Source organism: Myotis daubentonii, chromosome 11 (genome assembly GCF_963259705.1).
Source record: "Myotis daubentonii chromosome 11, mMyoDau2.1, whole genome shotgun sequence".
In the NCBI taxonomy this organism is placed as follows: Eukaryota; Metazoa; Chordata; class Mammalia; order Chiroptera; family Vespertilionidae; genus Myotis; species Myotis daubentonii.
Window position 1 is genome coordinate 7,848,363 of NC_081850.1, and position 21,529 is coordinate 7,869,891.

Below are 21,529 nucleotides of genomic sequence, written 5' to 3' on the forward strand. Positions count from 1 at the left end.
AGAACCTTGAATGGCCCCAGAGTTGGTCTTGTTATACCTAATTTCATTTCTCACAGATTTATAACTCCAGGACAGTGTGGGATTGCTTTAGACCAGGGGTGGGGAAACTTTTTCTGCCAAGAGCCATTTGGATACTTATAACATCATTCAAGGGCTATACAAATGAGCACCTTAAAAATTAGCTTTCTATATTTGGTCAAACATTTAAGTAACTCACCCCTAATGCCTTGGCAGGGCCAAACCAAATGACTTCCCAGGCCATATAAGGCCCAAGGGCAGGACATTCCCCTCCCCTGCCCAAAAGAATGAACTTTACATCTCAAGGTTTAAGGGTGTATTGTGGTGTCTCAGAAATATGAAGGCCTTTTCTTTAATGACTCTCCTAAAGAAGGAATGATTTCTGGTCCACTTCAGAATTAGAATCAAATAGTTTTAGGCATTGTCTAGAGCAGGGGTGGGCAAACTTTTTGACTCGAGGGCCACATGGGTTCTTAAACTGGACCGGAGGGCCGGAACAAAAGCATGGATGGAGTGTTTGTGTGAACTAATATAGATTCAAAGTAAACATCATTACATAAAAGGGTACGGTCTTTTTTTTTTTTTTAGTTTTATTCATTTCAAATGGCACGCGGGCTGTAGTTTGCCCACGGCTGGTCTAGAGCAGGGGTGGGGAATGTCCTGTCCTCGGGCCATATAAGGCCTGGGAAACCATTTAGTCTGGCCCTGCCAAGGCATTAGGGGTGAGTTACTTAAATGTTTGACCAAATATAGGAAGCTAATTTTTAAGTTGCTCATTTTGTATGGCCCTTGAATGATGTTATAAGCATCCAAATGGCCCTTGGCAGAAAAATGGTTCCCCACCCCTGCTTTAGGGCATTGTTTCTTAAACTGGTATTCTACAAATATTTCCATAGGTTTTTTTTTTTTTTTTAGCTTTATTGAGATATAAATCACATTCTGTAAATTCCTCCGCTTAAAAAGACATTCATGTTATTTAGCATTTACAGTCGGATAACCATCACTACAACCTAATTTTAGAACATTTTCATCACCCCAAAAAGAAACCCCTTACCCATTAATAGTCACTTGCCATCTCTCTTTCCCAGCCTTAGGCGAGCACCAATCTACTTTCTATTTTAATAGATTTGTCTATTCTGGAAATTTCATATCAGTGGACTAATATGGTCCACTGATATATGGTCCTTTATGGCTGACTATTTCACTTAGCATAATGTTTTTAGGATGTATCCATGTTGTAGAATGTATCAGCACTTCATTCCATTTTATTGCTGAATAACATACTACTGTGTGGATATACCACATTTCATTTACCTATTTATCAATTGATGAACATTTGTATTGTTTACATTTTTTGCCTATTATAAATAATGCTATGAACATTAGTGTATATTTTTTATATATTATGTGTTTTCAGTTCTGTTGGTGTATACCTAGGAGTGTAATTGCTAGGTGATGTAGTTATGTTTCACCTTTTGAGAACTGACAATGTTTTCCAAAGCAATTGCATCAGCACATTCTTATCAGCATTGTATAACTGTTCTGATTTCTCCACATCCTTGCCAATACTTGTTACTATCTAACTCTTTCTTCTAACTGTGACTTGTGGGTGTGAAGTAGTATCTTATTGTGGTATTGGTTTTCATGTCTCTGATGATTAATGATGTCTAGCATATTTTCATGTGTTTATTGCCCATTTGTATATCTTTCTTAGAGAAATGCTATTCATATTCTTTGTACATTTTAAATTAGGTTACTTATCTTTTTACTAGAGGCCGGGTGCGCAAAATTTATGCACGGTGGGCGCGGTTTCCCTCAGCCCAGCCTGCGCCCTCTCATAATCTGGGACCCCTTGGGGGATGTCTGACTGCTGTTTAGGCCCGATCCCCCTGGACATCCCTCTCGTAATCTGGGATGCTGCATGTACCAATGACCATACTTTTCATGTAGGTGAAAGGCATCTTGCTTTTGTATGGGCAGCTACATTTTTTTGCCTTGATTATAAAAAGTAGTACATAACATGATCCTTCTGAGGCAGAAGTACCATTTTCCCCATCTTATGGGTGGAAAAACTGAAGCAGAAAGAAGTTAAGTAATTGGCGTTGTCACACAGTTGTAAGTGTCAGAATCAGGGCTGACCACAAAATCTGCAAGCCAGAGTCCATGCATGTCATCGTTGCATCATCTTGTTTTTTCGGTGTTAGAGTAGCCTTGCCAGGTTTTAATTTTTAAATCTAAGAGACTGTTCCCAATATATAGGATAGGGTCCCTAGGCCTGGCCGATGTGTGGGTTTGCTGGTGGGGTGATTGGGGGGTCCCCACTGGCACCTGCCTTGGCTGGTGGCCTGGCACCACCTGCTGGCTGGCCCCACCTGGGGGCAGGTCCTGCATTGAGCATCTGCCCCATGGTGGTCAGTGTTGATTTGCATATTAGGGTTTTATTACATAGGATTATTAAGCTGTTCTTTATTCTTGGGTACAAGTCCTTTGTCAGACATATGATCCGCAAATATTTTCTCCCACTCTCTAGGTTGTGTTTTCACTTTTAAAAAGAATATATTTTTATTGATTTGAGAGAAGAAGGGAGAGAGAGAGAGAAATAGAAACATCAGTGATGAGAGAGAATAATTGATCATCTGCCTCGTGCACGCCCCCCACTGGGGATCAAGGCTACAACCCAGGTATGTGCCCTAACTGGGAATCGAACCACAACCTCCCAGTTCATAGTTTTCTAGGTGAACCCTAAACTGGGCTGTTTTTACTTTTTTGGTGTGTCCTTTGAAGCACAAAAGTTACTGATTTTTATGAAGTTCAACTTATTTTTTCTTTTATTGCTTCTGCTTTAGGTATTATATTTAAGAAATCATCACCAAATCCAAAGTACTGGAAATTTACCCTATATTTTATCCTTATGTTTTTATAATTTTAGCTTTACATTTGGGTCTTTGATCCATTTAGAGTTACTTTTTTGTATATGGTATGAGGTAAGGTTTTAACTTTGTTCTTTTGTGTGTTCCCAGAACCATTTATTAAAGACTGCTCTTTTTGCCATTGGGTAATCTTGGCTTCCTTGTTGAAAATCAGTTGACTATAGATGGATGGGTTGATTTCAAGGACTCTCAGTCCTTGACCTTTATGTTTGTCCATGTGCCACTACCACACTGCCTTCATTACTACTGTTATATAGTAAGTTTTGAAATCAGGCTGTGTGAATTCTCCATTTTCTTCTAGTTTTTCAAGATTGTTTTATCTACTGCAGATCCCTTGAAATTCCATATTAATTTCAGAATCAGCTTGTCAGAATTTACAAAGAAGTCAGCTGGAACTCTGATAGGAATTGCATTGAATCTGTGGAGTATTGCCATCTTAACAATGTTAAGTCTTCTGGGCCATGAACATGAGGTATTGGTCTTATTTAATTTCTTTCAAATATGTTTTATAGTTTTCAGAGTATAAACTTTGCACCTATTTTGTTAAATTAATTCCTAAGTTTTTATTATTTTTGATATTATTATAATGCAGTTATTTCCTTGATTTCATTTTTAGATTGTTCATTGACCTTTGTATATAAATCTTGAATCCTGCAACCTTGCTAACTCATACGTTCTAATAGTTTTCCTTTTGTGGATTCCTTAAAGTTTTTTCTATATGAGATCATATAATCTACAAGTAGAAATAGTTTTACTTTTTCCTTTTCCATATGGATATCTTTTATACATTTATTTGTTGCCTGTTTTCCCTATGTAGAAACTCTAGTGCAATGTTGAGTAGAAGTGTGAGGTTGAATGTCCTTATCTTGCCCCTGATCTTAGGTCAGATCATCCAGTCTTTCACCATTAAGCATGATACCAGCTGTGTTTTGTTTTTGTTTCTTGCAGATGTCCTTTATCAAGTTCTTTCTATTCCTAGTTTGTTGAGTGGGGTTTTTTTGTTTGTTTGTTTGTTTTTGTCAAGGAAGGGTGTTGGATTTTATCACACAGCTTTCTGCAGCTATTGAAATGATCTTGAGATTTTTGTTGTATTCTATTATTTGATTTTCAGGTATTAAACTAATCTTGCATATTGTGATAAATCTATTTGGTTATGTTATATAATTTATTTCTTAGGTTGCTGGATTTGGTTTACTAGTATTTTGGTGAAGATTTTTATGTCCATATCTATAAAAGATAATGGTCTATAATTTTCTTATGTCTTTTTCTTGTTTTGCTGTTATATATATATAGTAATACTAGCTTTATAAAATGAATTGGGAAGTATTCCATCCTATTTTTTTTAAAGTTTATTAAGAATTAGTATTATTTTTTAAATGTTTGGTAGTTCAGTGTTGAAGTAATCTGGTAATGGCTTTTCTTTGTAGATAGTTTTTTAAATAAATTTTTTAAAAGATGTTTTTAATTATTTTAGAGAGAGAGGAAGGGAGAGGAAGAGGGAAAGAGAGAAACAATAGTGTAAGAGAAAAACATCAATTGGTTGCCTCCCGCAGGCAACCTGGCTGGGATTGAACCCACAACCTGGGTATGTGCCCTGACTAGGAATCAAACTGGTGACTCTGGTGAATGCTCAACCAACTGGGCCACACTGGCCAGGGTTGTGGATAGCTTTTATGTTAGTTATTTTATATCTTTACTTGTTATAGGCCTATTCAGTTTGTTTCTTCTTGAATCAGTTTTGGTAGTTTTTATCTTTCTAGTAATTAGTTCATTTCATCTAAATTATCTAATTTGCTGGTGTGTTATTAATAGTATTTCTTTTTAATCCTTTTTATTTCCATAAGGGTCATAGTAATGTCCTATCCGTTCTTTCTGGTTCTAGTAATTTGAGTTTTCTCTCTTTTTCTCTTGGTCTGTTCATCTAAAATTTTTCTGATTTTGTGAATATTTTCAAAGAACCAACTTTTGGATTTGCTGACTTTTTCTATTGTTTTTTATTCTCTATTTCATATAGTTTGTTCTCCGGTTTTATTATTTCTTTGCTTCTGCTTGCTGTAGATTTAGTTTGATCTATTTTTAGTGTCTTAACCTGGAAGATTAGGTCATTGTTATATCTTTTATCTATCTTAGGATAGGCATTACAGCTGTAAATTTCCCTATAAGCTCTGTATTAGCTGTATCACATGTTTTGGTATTTTGTGTCTTCATTTTCTTTCATATCCAAGCATTTTAAAATTTATTTTGATATTTTTTGACTTATTGGTTATTTAGCAGTACATTGTTTAATTTCCATATATTTGTGAATTTCCCTCAATTTTTTTCCACTACTGATTTCTAATTTTATTCCATTGTAGTCACAGAACAGGAATTTCTTATATTATCCATCCATTTAAATACAGATATCCATTTATATATACAGGATTGGGCAAAAGTAGGTTTATAGTTGTGAGTATGCAAAACACAGAGTTTATGTTTTTAATTTTTTTAAATCCTCACCTGAGGGAATTTTTTCATTGATTTTCAGAAAGAGTGGAAGGGAGAGAGGGAGGGGGAGAGGAAAGGAGGGAGGGAGGGAGAGAGAGAAAGAGAGAGAGAGAGAGAGAGAGAGAGAGAGAGAGAGAGAGAGAGAAACATCAATGTGAGAGAGATACATCAATTGGTTATTATTGACTAATTATTATGTTATTTTCCCTGGAAATAACTGTAAGCTGATTTTTGCCCCACTCTTTGTACATATCCATGTATATTTGTTTTTTAAAATGGCCTCACATTTTTTCATTTCTCGACCAATTTTATGTCCACTTTGGATAAGTATCTATTTAGGTCCTTTGCCCATTTTTTATTGGATTATTTGTCTTCCTATTGTTAAATTGTATGAATTCCTTATATATTTTGGATATTAACCCCTTATCAGATGTATCATTGGCAAATATGTTCTCCCATACAGTGGGCTCCCTTTTCATTTTGTTGATGGTTTCTTTTGCTGTGCAGAAGCTTTTTATTTTGATGTAGTCCCATTTGTTTATTTTCTCCTTTGTTTCCCTTGGCCTAATGCTCAGAGTCACTAATCAGCAGAGAGATACAAATGAAAACAATAATGACATATCATCTCACACCTGTCAGAATGGCTACCATTAACAAATGACAAGTGCTGGTGAGGATGTGGAGAAAAGGGAACCCTAGTACACTGCTGGTGAGAATGCAGACTGGTACAGCCACTATGGACAGCAGTATAGAGTTTCCTCAAAAAATTAAATATGGAACTGCCATTTGACCAAATGATCCCATTTCTAGGAATATATCCTAAGAAATCAGAAACACCAATCAGAAAGAATATATGCACCCCTATGTTCAGAGCAGTACAATTTACAATAGCTAAGATCTGAAAATGACCCAAGTGCCCATCAGTAGATGAGTGGATAAAAAAGCTGCGGTACATTTACACCATGGAATACTATCTATAATAATAAAAGTGTAATATGCAAATCGACCAAATCGCCGGGCAGCGGAACGACTGTCTGGATGACCTTCCGGACGAAGCCAGGGCTGTAAGGGCCAAGGTAGCAGTCAGGGCTGCGATAGCTGAGGCAGCAGGGGCTGCGAAGTCTTACTCTTGCACGAATTTTGTGCATCGGGCCTCTAGTGCAGCAATATAAAAGAAGGATCTCTTACTCTTTGAGACAGCATGGAGGGACTTGGAGAGTATTATGCTAAGCGAAATAAGCCAGTCAGAGAAAGACAAGTATCATATGATCTCACTTACTAGTACATGTGGAATCTAATTAACAAAATAAAGTGATGATGAACAAAATAAATCCAGGGACATAGAAGCATAGAACAGACTGATGAATCTCTAAGGGAAGGTGGTGGTGGGTAGATGGGTGGGGAAAGTTTAACCAAAGAACTCATATGCATATATGCTTAGCCCATGGACAGAGATAATAGTGTGGTGAAGGCTTGTGGGTTGCAGGGGTGGGGTTAAGGAGTCAATGGGGGAAAAAGGGGGATGTCTGCAGTACTTTCAACAGTAAAGATAAATTTGAAAAATAAATTAAAAATAAAATAAAATGGCCTGGCATGTGTTCTATCCTAGAGAAAAGAGACTGTCCCATGTTATCCTGAGAGGAGTGTATATTTTGTTGAGTGGAAATATCTGTTGATGTCTGTTAGGTCTAGTTAGTTTATAGTGTTAAGTCTCCTATTTACTTGTTGATCTTCTGTCTCATTATTCTATTTGTTACTGAAAGTGGCATTTTGAAGTTTTCAACTATTAACATTAAAATGTCTTATTTCTCCATTTCTGTCATTTCTTTGCTTCATGTGTTAGGTGCTTTGTTATTAGGTATACATATGTTTAAAATTGTTAATCCACCTCATGGATTGTACCCTTTTATCATTATAAAATAGTCCTCTTTATCTTTAGTAACTTTTTTTGTTTTAAAGTCTATTTTCTCTGATATCAGTATAGTCTGCCAACTTTCTGGTTTTTGTATGTTTGCATGATATATCTTTTTCTATTTTTTTAAAACTTTCAAGCTGTTTATATTTTTGAATCCAAAGAGTCTCCTATAGACAGCATATGACAAATTATATTTTTAACTAGAATCTGATCATCTCTCTTTTGGTTGGATTGTTTATTCCTCTCACATTCCGTGATATTATTGATATGATTGGATTTCTATCAATAACATCATGTAACCCTGAGTGGAATTTTTCTTTTTGTTTTCTGTCTTTTGTCTTTTTTATTTCTGTTTCTCCTTTATTGTGTTCTTTTGCATTAAGTGAATATTTTCGAATGTAACATCTTAAATTCTTTAATGATTGTTTTACTATACTTGTTGAGTATTTCTTTTTTCTTAGTGCTTGCTGTAGGGATTACCATATACAGCTTAACTTAAGGTTTAGGCTAGCTTAATTCCATTGGTATTGTAAAACAAATTTAGCTATATATTTAACTCTCCCTTCCTGCCCCATAGCCCCTTTTGTGGCATTATTGTTATACATCTTACATCTTATAATGTTACAAACCCAACAATATGTTGTTATAGATATTACTATATCATATGAAGTTATTTCCTTAGCCCCAATCAGCTTTGCTCCCACACTTCTCCTTTGCACTGGTATTGGCAAATACCTCACACATATCTTACATTTTATATGTTTATGCCCAATAAACAATTCATATACATAGCATTTTATATAATTGATTTTTATATTAGTTATGAAAAGAAAGAAATGTGAATTTATAATTACATGATTACCTTTACTGGTGTTCTTTTTTTTCATTGTGTGGATTAGACTTAGCTTCTGTAGTTACTTGCTTTCAGCCTGAAGAACTTACTTTAATATTTCCTGTAAGGTGGGTCCTCTAAGGAACAAATTCTCTCAGTTTTTATTTATCTGGGAAAGTCTTTATTTCATGTTCATTTAAAAAAAATATTGAATTCAGAGAAGGAGGAAAAGAGATAAGGGAGAGAGAAACATTAATGTGAGAGAGATACATTGATTGGTTCCCTCCCATATGTGCCCCGACTGGGGATCAAACCCATAACCTACATATGTGCCCTGACCAGGGATCAAATCCATAACCTAGGTATGTGCCCTGAGCAGGAATCAAACCTGTGACCTTCTGGTGCCTGGGATAACACTCCAATCAACTAAGCCACACTGGTCATGGCTTCATGTTGCTTTTTGAAAGATAACTTCGCTGCATATGAAATTTTTGGTTGACAGTATTTTTTTCTGAGCACTTAGAATATGTTATCCAACTCTTCTGGCTGCTATTGTTTTTGGCTGAGAAGTCAAAAATCTTATTGAGGTTCCCTTGTAAATAATGGGTTATTGTTCTCTTGCTATTCCTTTTCCTTGACTTTCAATATTTTTTATTATGATATATCTGTTTGTGGCTATATTTTTAAAAAATTCTACTTGAAGTGTATTGATCTTCCTTGATTTTTAAAATAAAATTGGGAAAGTTTAACCCTTTTTTGTTGAGAAATTTTATGCTCCTTTATATCTTTTGGTACTTCCATTATGAGTATGTATACTTAATGGTATCCTACAGTTTTCTAAGGCTATCTTTACTTTTCTTCTTTTTCTCTCTCTGTTCTTTGGCTTGATCTCTATCTATCTTAAAGTTTTGTTTATTCTTTCTCTGTCAGTTCATGTCTACTATTGAGCCACTCCAGTGAGTTCCACACATGCCCCATTACTATACTTTTCAACTTCAGAATTTCCATTTGTTTCTTTTTTACAGTTTGTCTGTTGATACAACATTGTCATCATTCCTTTCTTCACTTCTTTAATCATGGTTTTTTTTAGTTCTGAGAACATGTTTATAATGGTTACTTTGAAGTCTTTTAATGAGAAATCCAACATCTGATTGCTTTCATGGGGAGTTTCTGTTGCCTGCTTTTTTTCTGGTGTATGGTCATACTTTACTTGCTTGCATGTGTCATAATTTTTTTGTGTGTGTTGGAAACTAGACATTTTAGATAATATAATGTAGCAACTCTGAACACTGGTTGTCCTTTCTCCCACCACCCTCCTTCTGGGGCTTATTATGTTATTTGCTAGCTTATTTCTCTAGAGTGGCAGGTCTGTCCCCCTCTCAGCATCATTGGTAAGCCTCTGATGTTGCTCCTCAGCGGCTTTGGATATGCCCATTGTCACCAGAATGATAGTGATATTAGTAGGGCTCTTTCCAAGGTTCAGATACCACAGACTCTGCTTTCTTACCAAATTTTCATGAGTAGATACTTTCATTTTCTCTCTGCCCATTGGAGCATTTCTAGAGGCTTTACACTATTATTGCTTTAATAATATTCACTAAAGTTTCACTGGGGAGCAGTTCAGCTGAGCCCCTCACACTGTCTTGCTGGAAGTTTGTCCTCTCTTCCAAAGGCTTTTACCTACTGTGAAGTGATAACGTGTTTAGGCTCAACCAAGTTTTTGTAATGTTCTTTGATGTTTCCATAGTATTCTTTACTTATTCTTTTATATCACTTTTTATATTTTATTATCATTTCTTGGGTAATATATTTCTTCTCCTAGAGCAGGGTTTTCTAAAATTTTTTGACTATGTTCCACGATAAGAAATATATGTTATATCCTATTTAGAGCACACGTATATTATTTTTTTACAAACATTTTACTAAACAGCACCTACTTTTTCTAAGTGTGATATACTATATTTTCCATTCTATCTTCCTTCATTAAAGAATGCTTGGTTGCTATCCATGTAGTTGATTTCATAACTTGCAATTTGAAAAACACTCTCTAGACTAAGACTCCTTGAGGCAAGGGACTGTGTCTGGGGTTGACATCTTATCTCTAATCGCTGGCATAGTGCATTGCACACAGTAGGCACTTAATGAATGTTTGTTGAATGGCTGTGTGAATGCTGGACTTTCAGAGTCTTTAACAAGTTAGAATGAACTGAGATGCCTTAAGAGAAATTATAGCATACAGTTAGAAATCTCACTTGAATCCTGAATCCTTTGATTGTGGAGTCCCTATAAATATCTCTCAGAACTAGTGCTTAGGACGTGTCTTTTTAGATGAATAAAAGTATGTCATGGCAAGTTTCTTTTTCCAATGAAAATGAAGGCCAAAATCCAGGAAATACCATGTAAACATTTTGTACTTTCTTAACATCTTTCTTCCCAAATGCTTAAAGGAGGAAATCCGTACTATAAGGAAGGAGGCACAGAAACAAAGAAGAAAACATACACAAAGTAATTATGTGTGGACTAGTTTATTCTCAAAACTTAAATTAACCAAAGGTTACAATTATGCTTTTTATGTTCATAGGAAAACTTTTAGGATCTTTACCCGCAGTTGGTAGGCAAAAGGACTCATACTTACTTGTTCTTTGATTTCTTTTTTTCTTTTTTGAGATTCCACCCAAATAGATGTGGTTAAACCTTTTGAGGATTGCCAGACCAAAAATACAATTCTTGGGGCATGACAAGGAACAAGCAGTAGCGCTTTATTAAGACTTAGGCTAGGTACATATGTTATCGTGGAAGAGTGCCATGAGGAAAAGAATTTCCTGAGGCCCCCACAGGAAGCTGGGGTTTTGTGGAAAGCTTTATTGATGATGTAAAATTAAAGGGGTTCCACTCTAAGGTCCCATCTCTGTCTGTCTCACCTTGGAAGAAGTCCAGTTTTGTCTTCAGCTGGGCCAGAATAGGCCATTGCCCAGAATTTCTGTTGCATATTAAAGTCCAGTCCAGTCCAGCATCTGGCTAGTTTAGCTTGTGCTCCCAGCTGCAGACCATTGCATGTGGGGTCCACATGGCCATGGGCCATGCGGCTGCTTAAGGCCACATGGCTATGGAGAGAGAACACGCCAACACACAGGCGAGCGCAGGCACGGAGCAAGGGAGAGCAAGAGGGCGAGAGAGGGAACTCTTTGGGGATTTTAACTTTCCCAGATTTCTTGTGCTTCTTTTAGGGTCCACCCCCTAGCCAGTCAATTGTTCCCCAGACTAGACTGACAGGAAAGCACCTTCCTTATATCACCTGACTTCACTGCGCATGTGCCCATCTCTTCCTTTGTTCCATCTATTCCCCCAGAGATCTGCAGGGAATGGACCCGTGGTTCCCTGGGGAGCTTGAAGCTGTAGCATCCTGGTGAAGTTGCCCAGATGACCATACTTATAATGTCTGGCCTCTCATTTGGTTTCTTCCCTTTATTAATATTAACAACTAGCTAATTATGATGATAACACATGCATACAAAATCAAGCTGTTTGTTGAGATTACCTTGCCCCTAAATGATTGGTCTTGAAGACGAGGTAGGGGAGGGTAAGAGAAAGACCAGACTCCCTGTGACAGGAAGAGGAGCATCTGTTAAAGAAAAGTTGGCCCAAGGAATTAATGCCACAGGTCATGTGGTACTGTTAGGATATCCTGCAGTCTAAGTTGAAATGAAAACTTCTTCAAGAACAAACAAACCCAGCAACAAAAAAACTTCATAGATGTAACAGGAGATCTCCCTTATGAAATTCTTAGTTGACATTGGAAATGAATATTATCTTGGGGGTAGAGTGAGAGGGAGACCCAATAAAAGCTTTGTATTTAATTTCCTGGTGGTTGAGGAGTTCACATACTAGACTTGGAAGCAGATAATACCTCATAGTACAACCAACAGGAATTATCTTCTCTGTCTGGAGAAACCAAGCATCTGGCTCTCTGAATTTATGAAATTGTAACTCAGGGAACTGATTAACTTTATAATGTAGGGTGTGAGGGCTGCGGCTGCTGCCAGATGTAATTGAGGTCCGTTCTTGCCTTTCTCACTCTGCTCCTGCTGTTTCTGATCCTTGTGCTCAGAGTGTCTCCAGTAGGCTTTAGTTTTGTTAGACCAGGGTTGCTCTTATCACATGACCATTTTTATCTTAAGTAAACTTTTTAAAAGAGCAGTTTTAACTTCACAGTAAAATTGAGTGGAAAATGTATAGTTCCCATATATCCTCTTCCCCCACACATCACAACCTCCCCCTATCAACACCCTGTACAAGAGTAGTACATTTGTATAATTGATGTACAGAGTGTCTAATTGATACATCACAATCATCCAGAGTTCATTTATCTCCTGATGTGGTACATTTTGTGTTTGGAGAAATATTTAATGACGTGTATTCACCATAATAGTATCATAGAGAGTGGTTTCACTGCCCTAAAAATCCTCTGTGCTCTGTCTGCTCCTCCTCCTCCTCCTCCTCCTCCTCCTCCTCCCAACCCCTGTCAGACTTTTTGTTTTTATTTTCAAAAATTGCTTGAGGTACCAGTTCTGTTAAAATTCTATGCCTGTGCTGAACTGTTGAACTGTATTTTGACCATGATATAGTTCAGAGAAATTCTACTTATGTAAGGACTGCTGGTAACTTTTGTTCCTTTTCTCCCTTCCTCTCTCCAAATAATGGCAAGTCAGTGACCATATTGTGTAAAAACAGAATTTTTTTTTAAATTTCCTGAGATTTTCTTAATAGTCTGCTAATCAAAGATACTTCTGGACAAAAGATAAAATCTGATAATACAGCCCTAAGTAGTAAGGTTTTGCTCTGGACCCATAGAGCTGGAAGCAAATTTAAAACTGGTTTCTTTTCTCTATTTACAGGTAATGGCCATATTTTCCACAGATCTCATATACATAAATGGCAATCTTCCTGGGTATCATTTACTAAAAGACTATATAACTCTTGGGTACCTTAATGCCCGTCCAGATCATTTCCTCTTGTTGCATCCCTTTTTGAAGAATCTGCCCAGAGTTTAGTACCTGTCAACCACTAATCTTTGTGGGAGGAGCAGCTGACCTAGTAGAAACCAATGTAGAGACTTTGTTATCTAGATTGAACCAATTAGATTCTTTCCTGAGAATGGTAACCTTGAGATATTGAGTTCATTAGATGATGGCTGAAAGATCATGTAGTGTTGTGACCAGATTCTTAACTATACCATAAAAACCATGTGCAAGCCCTGGGGAAGAAGAAAAAGAGGAAGCTAGTCCATAGAGAGAAGCTGTGGAGTGGAGCAGACATGTGGAGACCCATAGGAGATGGTGGTGGGAATTTTAGTCACAGTTTTTATTTGGTCCAGCTAAACTCTCTTTTCTTTCCTTGAGTATCCATGAGATCTTTTATTGTAGCTTTTTCATAGCAACACCCTCCCCCATTGGACTTGAGCTAGTTGTATGGGTTTTTGGTCTACAACTGAGATATAGTACCAGTAGAATCTAGTATAATGATGTAATAGAACCTTACATAATTAAGGTCTTGAAGACTCTTTGGGTTGCGAGACACAGAAAGATAGAAAACCAAGGTCTAATTACCAGTGCAGAATAAGTGTAAGTTGAGGCAGCTCTAGTCAGTCATTGTTTTCTTCACCTGTAGGCATTTATTAATTCATTAACCACCCTTTCCTTTTCTAATCTAAAGAATGCCTATATCATTTCATTTTTTCTCAAAAAAGAAAAAAGTTCTGCTGTTTTCTGTCTCTTTATTCACTTTTTTTTTTTTTCCAATTCCTTCTTATAACCTCAGAACATGGGGCTAGGTGCTAGGAGACTTGGATTCTGTTCTGGTTGGAATTCTAACAATATGGGTGGTTTAAGGAAGGTACTTCATTCCTCTGCACCCTCTTACCTACCCTGTGAAATGAAAGGGTTGGTTTGGATCGTTGACTTCCAATCTGTAACTCCTGCACTCCTTAAAGGTAATATTAATAGGTTCCAGGGATTAGGGAATGGACATGTATTGGTGGGGGGGGGGGCAGGGAGAGGGCAACATTAAACTAGTGTTAATGAGATGGCGTGTTTAACCATTTTAAAAATCTTTTTCTCCCATATGATATTCTTGACAAGGTATTAATGAAGAGGGCCAAGAAATCAAGCTACTAATCATGCATTTGCTATAGGTGGAATAAATATACCTATTTTTTACTTAATGACCTCAATTCATTCCTATAAACCCTGTCACTAAGTGAAAAGTTTGTAAAGAAAATAATTATTTCTGTTAATTTTAATGGGAAAAGTTATTCTGTGTTTCAGGCCAACCCAAGATATCCAAGTATTTACCACAAATAAAAAAAAAATTATCATTGAGCAATGAAAACATTTTTATGTCGTAAGCAATAATTTAAAAATTAATAAATACAGTTTGCATATAAATATAATAAAATATTGCTTTCTTGCCTCAATAAAGGAGAAAGAGAATGCTTGACAGGATGTGGGGATTGATGGAGGCGGGAAGGAGCATTTTTTGGAAGATGGTGGAGAGCATGCATTTGTATCAGAAGTGCATAATGGTCATTTTTTTACTTCTTTGGGCTTTGACAGTGAAAAAACTCCTAATGTGGAAACCTTTGTCATTTCTGTAGAAAAGGAATCTTTGGGTTTCCTCCCCACAAAAAGCAAGATGTAAATTTGCTTCCCTTCTTGTGGCCTGCAATTTCTATACCTTCTTGAAAGATGCTGCATTAGTTTCCTGAAGCTGCTATAACAAATTATCACAAATTTAGTGGTTTAAACCAGCGGCCGCCATCCTTTCAGACCACCAGTGTTCACGGACCACCGGTTGGCCAACGCTGGTTTAAACAACAGGTTTATTCTCTTACTTTTCTGGAGCAGAAAGTCCAAAACCTGGCAAGGCTGAGTTACCTCTGGGAACTCTAGGAGAGAATCTGGTTCTTTCCTCTTCCAGCTTCTGGTGGCTGCCAGCATAGCATTCCTGGGCTTGCGGCCACATCACTTGTGGCCTGTTTCACATTGCCTCCTCCTGTGTGTGTCTGTCTCCAAGTCCTGCTCCCTCTCTCATAAGGATACATATGATTGCACATACGGCCTGCCCTCACAATCCAGGATAAGTACCTCTTCTCAGGAGCCTTAACTTAATCACACCTATTGCCATACAAGGTGAATATGAATTTACTCTTAAGGTAATGAGGGTTAGGACATGACATATATTTGGGGGGGGGGCACCATTTAGCCTACTAACAGATGAGATGTGATATTTGAACAATTTTTAAAGTCTTTTTGTTCCATGTGATATTCTTGACAAGAAACTGCTGTGTTGAGTAAATCAGTGAGTCTGTTCTTTATCTGAAACCATAATATTGAAATATTATGTGATTTACTTAGTGTGCTGTGTGGTGAAAAGGTCATTTAATGAAGGGGAAAAATGAGTCATTGTTCAAAAAGTGGTATATCTTTTTAAGAGCCCTTACGGCAAAAGTCATTTACCTGAACTCTGTGTTTGCCTTCTATACTTCACGCTAACGCTGGCTTCCTGCAGCAACTAGAGCTCTAGTTTCTTTCCTCACACCTGGCCAGGAGAGCCTTTTTCCAGTAGCTCCTGTGTGAGCGATAGTGTTGTAGCATGGGTAGGGCCCAATGATTTTTTTAAAAAAAAAAATCCTCATCTGAGGATATCTTTTCATTGGTTTTGAGAGACAGAGGAAAGTGTGTGTGTGTGTGTGTGTGTGTGTGTGTGTGTGTGTTGGGGGGAGGTGGAGGGGGAGAGAGAAAGAGAGAGAGAGAGAGAGAGAGAGAGAGAGATCATTGAGAGAGAGAGAAAAACCCTGTACGCACCCTGACCAGGAATCGAACCAGCAACTTAAGTATGCGCCCCTGACCGGGAATCGAACTTGCATCCTTTGGTGTGTGGGAGGACACTCCAACCAGCCAAGCCCCCTGGCCAGGGCAAGCTCAATAATTTTTTATTGTAGGGGACTGTCCTGTGCATTGTAGGATGTTCAGCAGCATCCCTGACCTCTACCCACTGGATACCAGTAGCACAGTCCCCCCATCATGACATCCAAAAATGTCAAACATTGTCCGAGGGCCCCAGAGGGTCAAGATTGCCCGTGACTGAGAACTGCTGCTTGAACACAATTAGAGCCCATTTTCTTCTCACCAAAATCTGGTGGCTAGGAAGTTTTGGTTTTATAAGAACGAGGAAGGTAGAAAACGGTTGGTAGATTAACTGCAAGTGTCCACTTCATCTGAAATTCTAATGGACCAGAATTGGGTCATATTTAGCAGACTTACTAAATTTTTGCTAGGCCCCTGTTGGTATATTCTAACATTAAAGTCTTTTATATTGGACAACTAAAACCCAATATTATTATGCCTTTAAAACATTTTATGGGCCTATCAATCCCAGCTTGGGCTCTTTTCTTCTTTAGTCAATTAGTCAGTTGCTCTTTGACTTAGAATTTGTCTCTGTATAACCTCATTCTTTTTCAACAAATATCTCCCCTGAGGTTTTCACATTCAGTGGAACTCACCCCCCTGTGACACTGCCCTGGGTCCCCTTGCCCAGGGGCGTTAGCAAACAGAGTTCTGCAGACTGCCCATTTTGCTAGCGGTTTAGGTACTAGAGAACTGTGATTGGAATTTTTCTAAAGTATCATTTTTCTTTTCTTGTGAAGTAATTGAAACAGAATACTGACACATATATTGTTTTGAAGTTTTTATGATTTCCAAGTTAACAAATTTGTATTTTTACAGGCATCAGATGACTGATATTTTGAGGATACATGTTTTTTCTTCCCTGAATGTGCTGTGTGGAGAATCTCTTCTCTATTTTCATGTGCGTGCTCTGGCTGTAATGGAAACCCTGACTAGTACTAGATGAGAGGTGTGCAGCATGATGGGAGTAAATACGAACTGCTGCTTTTTCATTACCACTCAGGCAGAGGAGAGGTTACACATGCAGTGGCTCATAAATAGAGTGCCCCCACCAGACCAATAAAAAATAACAAAGCTAACTGACACACAGGCTAGACTTCATGTGGATTGTTCAGGGGAGTCTGTCAGGATTTTTGTAGTTGGCAATACCTAGAAAGCCCTGAAGGGGGCTCCAGAAAGAACCCTGTGTTTGCCATGGCTGTAGTTGTATTCTGTGTGTATACAGCACAACCGAAACAATCAGCTCTACCCTGCTGTTACTGATGATATCCCATAAATTGTTTTTCCCAGGTTATTTTCTTCTTTATTCTATTTTGCTAGTGGTTCATTTCTCTGTGTTTATTTTAAGCTCCTTAAGGGGAGGGGAACTATTGTATTCATCTTGAAATGAGTTTTCAAAAACACTATTCCCCAGTCTTTATAAGGGTATTGTAGGGCTTAAAATTTACATTACATGTATCCTTCAGACCCGTTTGAACTACTACAGCTCTCCCCTTGAGTTTTCCTCTGCCCCTCGGAAACGTGGAGGGGACGAGCTCTAGGTATATCAGTATTCACTAAGATAGCTGCCTGGGAAGGAAAGGGGACATTATTAAAGCAAAAATGGGGGTCTTGGCAAAGTCCCCAGTTTTAAAAGAGAGGGAGACAGCCAATTAGGTTGAAATGATTTGAAGTCCATCCCTCCACAGTCATTTTTCTGAAGCAAGGTAAACATTTGGGTAGAAGTGGGTACATAGCCATTTTTCAATAAATGGACTAAATTGTCCCTTGGAACTATTACAGTAGGTGGTGCTCTTGTGCCATAGCATAACAGTTTTTAGAAAGGTTTTGAAACTAGGGCCTATTTCCCTATTGATCCCTTTGAGTGACTGCAAGGTACACAATTGGGATAGCATCATCTGGGTGGTTCCGGTGAGAGGTTTTTCTGTCTGGAAATGTGGTGAATTCTGGTCTTTACCTTTTCTAGCTTGCCTGAGCGCTGTCTGCTTTCCAAGGGTACCTAAATGAGGGGTTTACTAAACTGTTTTTTAAAATTATAGCTTTATCTGAACAATTATGTGTTACCAGTTTTCTGATACCATTTTTTTTCCCATTGGAAATCATCTGTGATCTTCCAAGTCAAGCTTCTTTCCAGATAAGTAAGCTATCATTCTTGTTTCCTTTTTGTTTTTGTTTTTTTGAGTAGGTTTTAGAAATAAATGTTTTCATTGATTTTGAGAAGGGGGGGAGGGAGGGAGGGAGGGAGGGAGGGAGAGAGAGAGAGAGAGAGAGAGAGAGAGAGAGAGAGAGAGAGAGAGAGAGAAAGAAATGAGAGAGAAATATGAGTCAGTTGCCTCCTACATACCCCCTAATTTGATCGAACCCCCAACTTAGGCATATGCCCTGACCAGGAATTGGACTGGTGACCTCTGTGCATGGACGATGCGCCCAACCAATTGAGCCACACTGCCAGGGCTCATTCTTGTTTCTTTATGTTTTCTTTCCTTTAGCTTCAGAGAAGATGCAATATAATGAAATAACATGTGGTAGGGAAATTGTAAGTGATGAAGGAATATAGATGAAAAAGTAGTTAACTAGCCGCTAGTAGTAACTGTAGCTGACTGTGAACCCTGTTGGTATCAGCTCCTTTCCTCACTTCTTGTACTATATAATGAGTTTTTGGTCTAAAGTTGGTTGATGGTGAACAAAGGCATCCAGTAAAGTTCATATTTGGTGCTGCTGGGAGAAGCCTGGTGGGAAAGGAAGAGAAATTTAAGCCCAGAGCTGAGTATCCATTCCAGGGAGGACAAATCTCTTGTTCCCAGAAGTTGCCTGAAACATTTAGGGATCTGCTTTTTCAGGAGGTTTCTTGGGGTTGTCGCTAGTGTGAAGGACAGTTGCTTTAACTTGTATCCACCAGCTGTTAAGGAAGCTACAAAATGCTTATGGAGCTTCTGTATCAGCCTGGGTGTGAGGATCTGAGCTGCTGGTTGCCTGCTGTCTCCGCAGGCAGCCGGGTCGCAGTGGGCTCAGCTGGCCAGGCTGCTGCACCGAGCCAGCCTCCCTGAGGGCTTTGTGACCCCCTGGCCAGTGGGTGTGCAGGTGCTCTCCGGTAGCTTTTGTGATTTTTAAAAAATAATAAATATTTTTAGTTTGTGTGGCTTTTAAAAATTGATTTATTTATCTGCTTACTTGTTTGTTTAAATTATCTTTCTCAGTATTTAGAATGTACTTTTAATCTAAAACCCATGTATTTCTTGAACATTTTTAGCTTATCTTTAAATATACTTAGTTTTATCTCTTTAAATACTGCTTCTTTTCTTTTCCATCCTCTTCTCTTTCGTTTGCTCTGATGCCTTCCAGATGTTTGTGGAGCTGTCCTTCTGTTTCTTAAGTACTCTTTATATTTTTCTTCCTTATCTTTTGAGTTGCAATCTGTGTGAATTTCTTCGTGTTAGCTTCAAATGTGCTGGTTCTTACTTCAGTTCTGTCCAGTCTAAAGTATCTTGGGTACTGAGTTTTTTATTTCAGTGACTATTCTTCATTATATAATTTCCAATTGTTTCTTTTTTAAACATCTCTTCTTGTTTTAATTTTGCCTTTTTTGGTTTATAATTTCTTATTCCTTTAAAATTATATAAGTATACTTATTTTGGACTGTTTTATACTATTCATTTCATCTGAAGTAAGTTAGTGATCTGATGGCTGGTTTGTTAAGTTGCCTGTATTGGCATTAGATTTCTTTATATACCTTAGAACTTTGGTTTTGAATAAGGTATTTTCATTTATTTTTTTATTTTCCACCACTCTTTCTCCCTCTGTGCTCACTTTTCTTTGTTTAGCAGCATTACAGTCGCCTCTCTGGCTTACATGGAACCCTAGTCCAGAACCGAAGCGGTGATGTAGTTACTCAGGCAATCATAGGCTGCTTCACTGAGTTCCTAGTCGCTGGATGGCCTGTGTCCTGCCCTGCTCCCTGGGCCACTGTTCCATATGAAACCAGGAATGGGGAGCCCGCCTCCAATGATCACCTCTGACCCTGCCTTCAAGCAGTGATCCACTCTCCTTTGTGGGTTATGTTTGGCCTCGAAACCCTTAGGACTCATACTTCCAGTTTTGGTGCCTATTTTTGGATCCTGAACGTTGGAGGCTCCAGGCTTTAACTTCGAGGACTGGCCTCTTGGTGTCTGCACCATATCTATTTCATAGAGATGTTTATATTATTTTTGAGTTTGCCTGCATTCTTTTAGTTTTCTTGTGTTTCTTTTCATTGCTGTGTGTTTGGAGTAGAGAGAATCCATCAGCGTGATTTTCTGTGCCATCTTAACTGGAAGTCATGTGGGCTGAGGTTTTAAAGGAAATAAAGTGAGATATTTGGTTTGACGTAGTACTAAAAGCTAACCACAAAAATGCTTTTCTGTGTGAGTTCATTGACCCATAACATACAGTTATTTAAACTCCTTCAGAGGCTGGCAGCCCCCAAAAGATGGGATTTATTAGGGATTAAGCAGGTGGGTTTTATTAGGATTCGATGGTTCTCTATAAGGATTTTACCTTGTATTTGTCATTTTGGTGGTAACTTAAAAAAATCGATTGTTTCCAAGCAAACAAATTTTAACTAAATGGTGTCTTAAGATGTCACTGTCTGCAGTTGTGTTTGTATTGGTGCCAAGGAGCACTACTTTTAGATATTGAAAAATGAACAGAGGTAAAAATGTGAATAATGTGCTTGAGCTGAATGAGACATTGCTGTTTCACGAATTGAACTATCCCCAGCAAACACAACAGAAGCTGCCAGTAGCAGTCAGTACCAAGTCCACCTGACTAGTCTAAGTGAGGCTTAGTATCCTCCATTAGTGATCACATTGAAATCACTTTGTCAATTGAAATTTTATTGAGTTTGTAGAATTGTTGGTATTTGTGCATTTAAAAATATCTATAGTTGTATAAGTTATAAGTACAATACATATTTTGCTAGTTTTGTTTGTTAGTATTTAATAGAATAATGATTTTAGACGATTCTAAGAGCTCTCAAGAATCTTTCTTATTTTATTTTTTCCATCACCATTTATCCCTGCTGTGCCTCTTGCACACCCCCCCCCCACCCCCGCCCATATCACTACACTGTTGTTCATGTCTGGGAGTTCTCTCTGTCTTTTCTTTTTCTCTTTCCCTCAATCCCTCTACCACCCCACCACCACCCTCCCCCAACCAGAGCTGTCTGCCTGCTCTTCAAGAATCTTTTTCTTCAAGTTTGAGAAACATGAATCAAAGGTAACTTAACTCTTCCTATGAAGTGTAGTAGCACCCTGGGCTTGGTTTTGATGTTTTGCCTGGTTCATTGCTGCTCATACTTCATTGGCTTAGCTCATGCATCGTTTCTGTATGGCTCCTTCTCTCCTAGCCC

At 38.0% G+C, this 21,529-nt stretch overlaps 1 protein-coding gene across 3 annotated transcripts in view; it reads left to right on the forward strand.

Annotated features, from left to right (window-relative positions):
* Positions 1-21,529, forward strand: part of FANCC (FA complementation group C) — a 281,158-nt gene that overhangs the window by 73,248 nt on the left and 186,381 nt on the right. The window lies entirely within an intron of this gene.